We start from the raw sequence: 11522 nt of genomic DNA, 5'->3' as shown, positions 1-11522 counted from the left end.
GGGACTGAAGGCTAAAACATAGAAAGAACGGTTTGCAGGAATTGGGTAAGTCTAGTTCAGGAGTCAGCAACCTGCGGCTCTGGAGCCGCATGTGGCTCTTTCACCCCTCTGCTACGGCTCAAATCTTAAACACTCAAAGAGCCATTTGGACCCGTTTCCCACAGAAAAGAAAACACCGGGAGCCACAAAACCCTTCCCGTGCCTGACTATTTCTTGAGCGGCCACAAAATTAGCCTATGTAGTTGAATTAAGTGTTCTGTTTTCTTCTGAAACTTTTCTTTTCTTGGATTTATCCATGGTTGGCCTACCGGGGGTTGAAAAGCTCAATAAATTGCGTGCCAGCAGGTGTCGCACATTGGCAGTGATGCATATTTTGAGTGACGGAGCCGCAGCAGAGGGGTGAAAGAGCCACATGCGGCTCCAGAGTCCAGACCCCTGAACTAGACCTACCCATATTCCTGCAACCGTTCTTCATATATTTTAGCCTCTGGTCCCCTAATCCATCTTCATTCTAAAAAATTCTGAAAAAGCACAAGGAAGCCTGAGTGGCGTAGGAGGCTAATGCCTCCTACTAAGGCAGCATTTAATATCCAGCTGCCTGCAATTACTGCAAGTTCAATTCTCACCAGGCTCAAGGTCGACTCAGCCTTCCATCCTTTCTAAGGTTGGTAAATTGAGGATCCAGTTGTGGGGGCAATAAGCTGACTTTGTATAAATATACAAAAGTATGAAGGCTATTGCTTAACGCATTGTAAGCCGCCCTGAGTCTCCGGAGAAGGGCGGCATATAAAAAGAAAAAAGAAAGAAAGAAGCCACCCAGGATTTCTTAGCATCCTTTATCTATGCTAAATGTGGCACGTGCTAAATCTGTGTTGCCATCTCGTGTCTGTTGCTGGCCTAGCATGAGTTACCAGTACGTTGAATAACAGTGTTCTCCCCCTCAGCTGAGGAGTCTCTGTGGGATTGTAGCCAAAACAAGCTACCGAGAAACGAGAAGAAAATAAACATGCCTGGAGAAGGCAGCAAACTGGTTTAATCGAGGAGACGCCTGTATCTAAGAGCCCTAATGAAGACTGGAAGCAGCTCATATAATCCTGGATTAACTGTCCGGTGCAGAGAAGCCAGAAACCAGGATTGGAGTTCAAAACTACTACAAAGTTGTTGTTTTTTTTAATTTGATTTATATGCCGCCCTTCTCTGGAGACTCAGGGCGGCTTACAAAGTGCTAAGCAATAGCCTTCATACTTTTGTATATTTATACAAAGTCCTTATTTCCCCCACAAACTGGGTCCTCAATTTACCTACCTTAGAAAGGATGGAAGGCTGAGTCAACCTTGAGCCTGGCGAGATTCGAACCTGCAGTAATTGCAGGCAGCTGGTCTTAATAACAGGGTGCTTTAGACCACTGTTCTACCAAGCCCTCGTTTGAGGGCTCCTCAGTGGTCTCTAGATTTTGGTTGTTTTCTTGCAGACGTTTCATTACCCAGCTAGGTAACATCAGCAGCAGCACTGGTGATTGTTACCTAGGTTTGGGAAATAAAATGTCTGCCCCCCCCAAAAAAAAAAACAACCGAGGACTCCCTCATTTCAACCCTGAGCTCCAAATAGTTTCTTCTATTGGTAGCACTTGTGGATGTTGCCAGTGGTGAAATCTAAAATTTGTTACTATCGGTTCTGTGGGCATGGCTTGGTGGTGGTGGTGGTGGGGGGGGGGGTAATGTGACTGGGTAGGCGTGGCCAACTTTTTTTCTTTTTTACTTTTAAAACCATTTTTTCTACAACCTCTTTGGTGAAGAGGTTGTAAAAAAATGCTTTCAAAAGGCTCTGACGATCCCAGCTGAGTTGCCTGATCGGCAGAGGCTTTTTTTCTTTTAAATGCCTCTGACGATCAGGCAACTCAGCTTGGATCATCAGAGGCATTTAAAAGAAAAAAAGAGGTTTTTTTTCTTTTAAAAGCCTTTGACGATCCCAGCTGAGCCACGCAATCATCAGAGGCTGTTTTTTTTTTTTTTTTTACTTTTAAAAACATTTTTTGGCTGAAGAGGTTGTAGAAAAAATGCTTTTAAAAGTAAAAAAAAAAGCCTCTGATGATTGTGCAGCTCAGCTGGGCATGGGGGGGGGGCAGGGATTTTTGTTACCGGTTCTCCGAACCACCCGCCTCCATCGCTACCAGATCGGGCGATCCGGTCCGAACCGGGAGCATTTCACCCCTGTATGTTGCTGTTCAGAAAGCATGGAAATGGCAGAAATTTGCATGTAGGCCGAAGAGGTTGTAGAAAAAAAAGCCTCTGACGATCCCAGCAGAGCAGCATGATCGTCAGAGGCTTTTTTTTTTTTTTAACTTTTAAAAGCAATGCTTTTAAAAGTAAAAAAAAAAAAAAAAAAAAGATTGCGCGCCACAGCTGATCACACCCCTCTCGCGCGCTGTTCTACTTACCACATGCCTCCTTTTGGCGCCACTGAGTGTGCGCAGCTCGCATTTGGTGCGGGTGCACTCTGCGCATGGCCAGCCAGCAAACCGGTTCAGATTTCACCACTGGGTTGCACCCCACCACTGGCGTCGGTGTATGTTATGACCCAAGTGGCTCACATTCTTACAAAATCACACTTTTCAAACTAAAGACGCAAGGTTTCCTGGCATAGAGAGATTAACCAACTGGTTAGCCGAAAAGTTAAACCGTAAACCGGAGGATGCGGAAGAGATGATTTTGGGGTTTTTTCGTTTGTTTTTATTGTGGCCCGTAGGGAGACACACATCGGAACACGAACCTGTTCAGGTGACCCAAAGACCAGGTCCATCCAAAGACGGACCAGCAGTTATTTTGATGTCTCCAAGGAAGCAGGAAGAGTTGGGACATTAAGTGTTCCTCAGCACCGATCTTCCAGCATCGTTATCTGTTTGGAGAGCAGCCATCCCAGATAGGAGGAGGAGGACTCAAAGGAGGAATCAGCCTAGACTCTCTACATAAACACAAGAGGGCTAGGTCTGACCCCACCCCTGAATTCCTTAAAAGCCTTGTCTGGTCTTTTCCCAGGCGAAAGCTGTCCGTCTGGAGTAGATTCCTGTACTATAGGCAGAGAGCAATAAAGTAGCTAATTTCAACTCTACACAGATAGGTCTAATTCAGTGATGGCAAACCATTTTGGCACCAAGTGCCCAAACTGGAACACGCGGGCATGGATGTGCACCAGAGCACCGGAAACCCAAATACCAGCTGGCTGATGCACACATGCCTGTTTTTTGGCTATTTTTCGGGCCATTTTCAGACCGCTTTTTGGGCTGTTTTCCAGCACTCCAGCGCCACAAAGACCAGCACACAGGAAACCAGAAGAGGAGCTGGTGATGGCATGCATGCCCACAGAGGGCTCTGTGTGCCTCCTCTGGTATGTGTGCCATAGGTTTGCCATCACGGGTCTAGTTGTTAGCGCCCGACACTGCCCCACTGATGCTGTGACCTCGCCCAGTCATGCGCTTCAATGCATCAGAAATCCTCCCTCACCCCTATATGTAGTCACCGTCGAGATGAATGAATTTAATTATTTACTGAATTTATACACCGCCATACATCCTCGCCTAAGTGACTCAGGGCAGCTTGCAACCAGTGGTGAAATCCAATTTTTTTTACTACCGGTTCTGTGGGCGTGGCTTGATGGGCATGGCTTCAGAAGGATACCGCAAAATCTCCATTCCACCCCACTCCTGGGGGTAGGATATTGCAAAATCTCCACTCCCACTCCACTCCACGGGAAGGATACTGCACAATCCCCATTCCCTCCCCACTCCTGGGGGAAGGATATTGCCAAATCTCCATTCCCACCCCACTTGCCGGTTCTCCGAACTACTCAAAATTTCCGCTACCGGTTCTCCGAACTACTCAAAATTTCCGCTACTAGTTCTCCGAACTACTCAAAATTTCCGCTGCCGGTTCACCAGAACCTGTCAGAACCTGCTGGATTTCACCCCTGCTTGCAACATTAAAGAAACAACAAACCAAAACACAGGTTAAAAAACAAAAACGTAAAAGAACGAATGAAAACTTCCACCTAATAATAAAAACCGGTTAAAATGCAGAAGATGAAAAGGTTAACAAGCCACCCTCCGTTTCTAAGGCTGCATCACACAGACCCCACCACCCACCCATGCTTATTGGCAACACCAGGTCTTCACACTGGAAATTCAACAGAGTGGAAGGGGGGAGGCTCACCTCTTGGGGGCGGAGGGGGGGATAAGATAAGATAATTTTATTTCTATACCGCCCCTCTCCCGAAGGACTCGGGGCAGTGCACATCAAGTAAAAACACAATACAAACATCATAATTAAATTTAAAAATTATTAAAATTATTACATTTGCGGCCGAAATTCGTTAAAAACCCAAAAATTTAAAAACTCCAAATTTAAAACTCCATTACACAGATAGCCCTGCCTGTCGGAAGATGTAAAGATATCCCAAAAGACTTGCCTTAAGCCAGAAGATGAAATGAAGCAGGCTTTAGGCCAGGAGGCCAGGCTCACTTTTCTGGACCAAAGCCCATCCTTGGCTTGAGAAGGTAGGTAGGTACCATCTACCCGAATCCATCCATCACCTGCCTTGGAGGGTAGGTAGCTTAAGAGAGATGCTGCCTGGGTGGGTCGCATCTGCAGCCCCTGAGCTCGCTCTCTGGGCGCCTCGCAGTTTTTCCGCGGAGGATGGAGGAGACGGCATCTCTCCAGAGGTGCATTTCAGCCGGCGTCACATCTGCAGCGCAAAGAGGCTGGTCGGTTGTGCCATTGGCAACCGGGAGCGATCAGCTAGGGATGGAGGAGAAGGACCAGATGGAGGAAGAGGAGGAAGAGGAGGAAGAAGAAGAGGAGGAGGAGGAGGAGAAGGAAACGTGTTGGGGTGGGAGAAAAGCGCCCCATTTGGCTCCAAAACAAGGCTCTCTCTCTCTCTCTCTCTCTCTCTCTCTCTCTCTCTCTCTCTCTCTCTCTCTCTCTCTCTCTCTCTCTCTCTCTCTCTCTCTCTCTCTCTCTCTCTTTTCGTGTCCCCCACCCACGCGTGTTCCCTGCGCGTCAGCGGGGAGGGGCTCAGCCGGCGCTCCGTGCCCGCCTCCCTCCTCTTCCTCCTCCTCCTCCTCCTCCTCTTTCCTTCCCTCCTTCCCCGCCTAGTGCCGGAGAGCCGGGATGGCAACGGAGTCGGCAGCCGCAGGAACCGTCGGAGGTGGAGGAGGAGACGCAGCGGAGAAGCCTGGAGCGCGGCGAGACTGAGCAAGGTAAGAAGAGCCCCCCCCCCCCACTCCCCACCGTGGGAGAGAGAGAGATCATCCAACCGGCAGGACCTCCTTGGCTTCTGCATTCCGGACTTGGCTGGCTTTGTCCTGCCGCCCCTCCCTCCTCCAGTGTGTGTATTTTGTTCTCCTTATGCGGGTGCAAAAAAAAAAAAAACCACACAAATACACATTTCATTTTGCAAAGCCTCCCTCCTCTCCCTGCCCCTCAAAAGCCCCGGGGGTCTCTGCCACCCTCCCTCCCCAGGTTGCATCTTCCTCTTCCTCCTTCTCCTAGCCAGGGCGGCCCCTTCCCCTCTGTCTGTCTTAGGACCAGCCTGCCCTGTCGTTCTTCCCCCTCTTTTTTTTTTCTCCTCCTTTGCCAGACCCTCCCTGGCTGCAGGAGGCAAGCCCTTCTTGCAAGGCTCCCGGGAGCCCCTTCCCCACCTCTGGCTGGCTGGAACCCCCTCCGTAATGTTATGAACAAGGGTATGAATCACCCACAGCCTGGCGAATGACATCACTCTCTCCTTCCTTCCTCCCTCCCTCCCTATACAGAAAGCAGCTCCTATGTTTTTTCAACCAGCCTGCCTGGGCATCTTTGGGGTGGGGTGGGGTGGGGTGGGGTGGGTAAGGGGGCTGCGTCTGGTTCCTTGGCTTGTCTGGAGAGGTGGGGAGTGGGTGAAGAAAGGGGAGGGGGGTGTCTGGGTTTCATAACACAAAGGCAGCGGTGGAAGGGCCCTATCATGCCAGCTTAAAGAGCTCCATCGGCAGATAAGCCGGTTCCGGTACCCTAGGGTTGATGCTTTCCCTGCCCTTCGCCAGCCGGGAAGCTTGGTAGGTTGATGGCCTTAAGAGACATAGCCCTTTTGATGTTGTGCCAGGCCTTCCTTTTGATTTGGGGGTGGGTTATATGGGGGTGTCTTGTCCTTAAAGGGGCGGTCGTCGGCCTTGCAAGCAACGGGCTGGAGAAGTTTTTATGCACGAGCCTTGATCTTAAGGCCTTTCTCAGGTCGATTTTGAGAAAACCAGGATCGCTTTGGAAAAGCAGATGAGCTGGCTTGGCACGACGGCAGTGAGAGGCAGCGGTAGGCACCATCCATCATCATGCTCGATCTGCGGGGTTTTTTTTTATTTTTTAAATGTCACAACTAGCCAATGCACAAGGCAAACCGCATCTTTCCACTCTTCCGGGCTGTGTAGAGCGGCTGGGTGGGGGACCCCCAGACGGTGTGGTTTGCGAAGGACGAGTCTTTTGGTTTGGCGTTATGCCAACGGTCTAGTTACTATAGTTTCCACCCAGACCACGGCTACGACCAACGGCTTTGAAAAGACAAGGTGGGAATCCAGCTGGCGTTGACCTGCTTTAGAAAGCAGCTTTCTCGGTTGCTAAGAGTGTGAGCCAGATCTCTCCTGGGCTTAGGCAGGGAGGCGCTGTAATTAAGGTCAAATGAGGGCAGCTGCCAGTGTGGGGGGGGGAACCACTGGTGGAATGGCAGGAACTCAGCTGCCTTCCCACATGTTCCACTGAACAGGATTTGGCTTGTGTGTATTTGATGGATTGTGTGAACCAAAGCCACCGGGTTAAGAATAGAATAGAATAACAGAGTTGGAAGGGACCTTGGAGGTCTTCTAGTCCAACCCCCTGCTTAGGCAGGAAACTCTACACCACTTCAGACAAATGGTTATCCAACATCTTCTTAAAAACTCCCAGTGTTGGAGCATTCACAATTTCTGGTGGCAAGTTGTTCCACTGATTCATTGTTCTTAAGTGTCAGGAAATTTCTCCTTAGTTCTAAGTTGCTTGTCTCCTTGATGAGTTTCCACCCATTGCTTCTTGTCCTGCCCTCAGGTGCTTTGGAGGATAGCTTCTTTGTGCCTCTTCTTTGTGGCAGCCCCTGAGATAGTGGAACACTGCCATCATGTCTCCCCTAGTCCTCCTTTTCATTAAACGAGACATGCCCAGTTCCTGCAACCGTTCTTCATATGTTTTAGCCTCCAGTCCCCTAATCCTCTTTGTTGCTCTTCTCTGCACTCTTTCTAGAGTCTCCACATCTTTTTTACATCGTGAAGACCAAAACTGGATGCAGTATTCCAAGTGTGGCCTTACCAAGGCCTTATAAAGTGGCATTAACAACTACACGTTATCTTGATTCTATCTCTTTGTTTATGCAGTCTAGAACTGTATTGGAAGCTTTCATATAGTTTTAAAAAAAAGCATGGCTTAGGGCAGGGGTCTCCAACCTTGGCAACTTTAAGACTTGTGGACTTCAACTCCCACTCTGGGAGTAGGAGCCTTGGTAGTACAGTGGTCTAAAGCACCCTGTTATTAAGACCAGCTTCCTGCAATTACTGCAGGTTCGAATCTCTCCAGGCTCAAGGTTGACTCAGCCTTCCATCCTTTCTAAGGTAGGTAAATTGAGGACCCAGTTTGTGGGGGCAATAAGCTGACTTTGTATAAATATACAAAAGGATGAAGGCTATTGCTTAACGCACTGTAAGCCGCCCTGAGTCTCCGGAGAAGGGCGGCATATAAATCAAATTATATATAAAAAAAAAAAGCTGGGCGAACACTCCGTCTTTGCTTCAAACGTTATTTTTTTGGGGGGGTTGTTTTGTTTTGAATCCAACTTCATGCAGTCCTTGGCCTATGGCCACAGTTGAGCCCAACATTCATGTGGCTAAGCGAGACATTTCTTAGGTGAATTTTGCTCCACGTTACGACCCTTCTTGTCACCGTTGTTAAGTGAATCCCTGCAGCTGTAACAAGGTTCTTAAGTGAATCCGGCTTCCCCACAGATTCTGCTTGTCAGAAGGTGGCGAAAGGGCATCCCGTGACCCTGGGACGCTGCAAACCATCATAAGTATGAGTTAGTTGGTAAGTGTCCAAATTGTATTCACGTGACCAGGGAGAGGCTGCAATGGTCGTGAGTGTGAAAAACAGTCGTAAACTACTTTTTTTTCAGTACTGTTGTGACTTTGACCAGTCACTAAACGAATGGTCGTAAGTCAAGGACTGCCTGTAATTGTATCCTATTCCATAGTCAGCCTTCAAATACTTTCTTAGAGTCACATGAGTCTCCAAAAATGGGGGTGGCACAAAATTGAGAGAATAGAATAGAATAGAATGGAAAGGAAGGGAAGGGAAGGGAAGGGAAGGGAAGAGAGAAGAGAAGAGAAGAGAAGAGAAGAGAAGAGAAGAGAAGAGAAGAGAAGAGAAGAGAAGAGAAGAGAAGAGAAGAGAAGAGAAGAAGAGGGAAGGGAAGGGAAGGGAAGGGAAGGGAAGGGAAGGGAAGGGAAGGGAAGGAAGATAAAAGAAGAGGGAAGGGAAGGGAAGGGAAGAGAGAAGAGAAGAGAAAAGAAGAGAAGAGAAGAGAAGAGAAGAGAAGAGAAGAGAAGAGAAGAGAAGAGAAGAGAAGAGAAGAGATAATATGGAAATAGAGAATAGGAATAAAAATAGAATAGAATAGAATAGAATAGAGTAGAATAGAATAGAGTAGAATAGAATAGAATAGAATAGAATAGAATAGAATAGAATAGAATAGAATAGAATAGAATAGAATAGAATAGAATAGAATATGGAATAAAAATAGGATAGGATAGGATAGGATAGGATAGGATAGGATAGGATAGGATATGGAATAAAGATAGAATAGAATAGAATAGAATAGAATAGAATAGAATAGAATAGAATAGAATAGAATAGAATAGAATAGAATAGAATAGAATAGAATATGGAATAAAAATAGGATAGGAAAGGGTAGGATAGGATAGGATTGCGTAGAATAGAATAGAATAGAATAGAATAGAATAGAATAGAATAGAATAGAATAGAATAGAATAGAATAGAATAGAATCAGCTGGAAGGGAACTTGGAGGTCTTTTAGTCCAGCCCCCTACTCAAGCAGGAGAACCTATACCATTTCACGAATGAACGAATGAATCTCTGCTTTCATCTGATCAGTCTTAACTCACTTCTATCCATGAGCCCTATTGGGGTGGGGGAGGGAAACATCCATTAGGAAGTCCTTTGGTTCCAGCTTGTCCCAAGGGGAATCTGCTGGTCCTTCTCTGCCCTTCATTGAACTGATGACATCTGTTCATTGTCTTGAGTTGGTTGCCTAGCAGAACTTCCCGTGCTATCGACACCAGTTTCAGTGGCAAAGACAGCGTGAAAGTCCTTGTTTTCTATGCTGAAACCTTGAACTGTGAATGTACAGCCCATGTTTCCCATAATTGCACCTTGAAATATCTGCTGGACTTTGATTCGATGAGCTATTTCCTCCCCTTCCCCCTCCAGAAGTAATCGGCCATCATCTCTCATGCTTTCAAGATTATATTTATTCATTTGCTAATTACTCGCATCCCGCCTCTATTGTTTTTACAAAAAAACAAAACAAAATCTCAAGGCAGCAAATATATCCAACATAACTTCCTCCTCCTATTTTTCCTACAACAACAACCCTGAGAGGGACTGGCCCAGACCTACCCAGCTGGCTTTCATGGCTAAGGCAGGACTTGAACTCGTGGTATCCCGCTTTCTATCCCAGTCCCTTAACCACTAATAGATGAAACTGGCTGGGAAAGGAACATAACCAGATCTTGATTGATCTGTCTACAGTATGTAAGATGGGAAAGATCAGGCCCGCACATGAAGGTCCAATTAAATTTATTTATTGCTAATTATGCCTATGCATAGGAATGTACTCAACTAACCGTTAATGCCTCCTTGGAGTTAGATAACGGTCAACAGAATTGAAGAGAAGTTGGACTTAGTTTGTGGCCATGGAGAAATTCTAGGCTGATTCCTGGATAAATATAGATGATAGGTAGGTAGGTAGATACAGTAGGTGGGTGGGTGGATGGGTGGGTCGGTAGATGGGTAGATGGATAGATGGATAGATGGATGGATGGGTAGATGGATGGATGATAGAGATAAAAAGTAGGTAGATAGGTAGGTAGGTAGGTAGATGATAGATAGATAGATAGATAGATAGATAGATAGATAGATAGATAGATAGATGATAGATAGATAGACAGGTAGACAGACAGACATATTAGACAGGTATATTAGATAGATAGATAGATAGATAGATAGATAGATAGATAGATAGATAGATAGATAGATAGATAGATGAGAGAGAGAGAATCTAAATAGAGGAGAGAGAGGGAGGGAGAATCTAGATAGAAATGAGAGAGAGGGAGGTAGGGATAGATAGATAGATAGATAGATAGATAGATAGATAGATAGATAGATAGATAGATAGATAGATAGAGGTAGATGGATGGATGATAGAGATAGACAGATAGACAGACAGACATATTAGACAGGTATATTAGATAGATAGATAGATAGATAGATAGATAGATAGATAGATAGATGAGAGAGAGAGAATCTAAATAGAGGAGAGAGAGGGAGGGAGAATCTAGATAGAAATGAGAGAGAGGGAGGTAGGGATAGATAGATAGATAGATAGATAGATAGATAGATAGATAGATAGATGATAGATAGATAGATATTTTTTTAATATAAGGGCCAAATTATTAAATATGTTTTAAACTGTTTTTAAATTTCATGGATATATGTGTTTTATTGTGGCTGTGCACCGCCCTGAGTCCCTCGGGAGAAGGGCGGTATAAAAATTTAAATAATAAACAATAAATAAATAAGACAGAGGGATTTAAACTCAGCAGTCCTTAACACTTGTTCCAAAATAACTTCTGTTCTACACTGAATGGCATTCTTACATCTGATTATTCTGATATCATCTCTTTTGTGTGGTTAGAAGTCAGATTTCCTGAGATTTATCATTATACATGTCTGTCACAAAAGCAGAAAAGCTAACCGGTACTTAGAAACTAACCAAACATTCAAACCAGTTTTCTGACTTTGTTCTGGAAGAGCTGGGTGCCATAATATATAGATAGTATATATATATCTATAGATAGATGATAGATAGATAGATAGATAGATAGATAGGTAGATAGATAGATAGTATATAAGTTAATATATAAACTTTTATAGATATATAAAACTGTGTTTTGCACTTCTGGCATGTGAGGTGTCTAGATTTGGATTACAAATCAAATACAATCTCTTCGGATTACATATTCACCTTGCGTTTTCTTTAAGGGTGCTTCCATTAAAAAAAAATTGGCATAAAAACACTATTCTTAAAAAAAACCCTGATATGATGCAGTCTTGGTGGGGGCAGGGATTAAAAAATATACTGTGTTTCCCCGAAAATAAGACCCCGTCTTATATTTTTTGAACCCT

At 45.3% G+C, this 11522-nt stretch overlaps 1 protein-coding gene across 1 annotated transcript in view; it reads left to right on the top strand.

The window, feature by feature from the left end:
* Positions 1-5223: 5223 nt before the first annotated feature.
* The window catches only part of ABCA3 (ATP binding cassette subfamily A member 3), an 81932-nt gene continuing 75633 nt past the window's right edge, over positions 5224-11522 (top strand). The window contains exon 1 of the mRNA XM_070954946.1: positions 5224-5251. The gene's annotated coding sequence lies outside the window, so the exon portion shown is untranslated. The remainder of the gene's footprint in view (positions 5252-11522) is intronic.

This window comes from Pituophis catenifer, unplaced genomic scaffold (assembly GCF_029215685.1).
Source record: "Pituophis catenifer annectens isolate HBS135680 unplaced genomic scaffold, rPitCat1.0.hap2 SCAF_16, whole genome shotgun sequence".
NCBI lineage: Eukaryota > Metazoa > Chordata > Lepidosauria > Squamata > Colubridae > Pituophis > Pituophis catenifer.
Note: the sequence above shows the minus strand (reverse complement) of the source record. Positions and strands in the feature narration are given on the sequence as shown.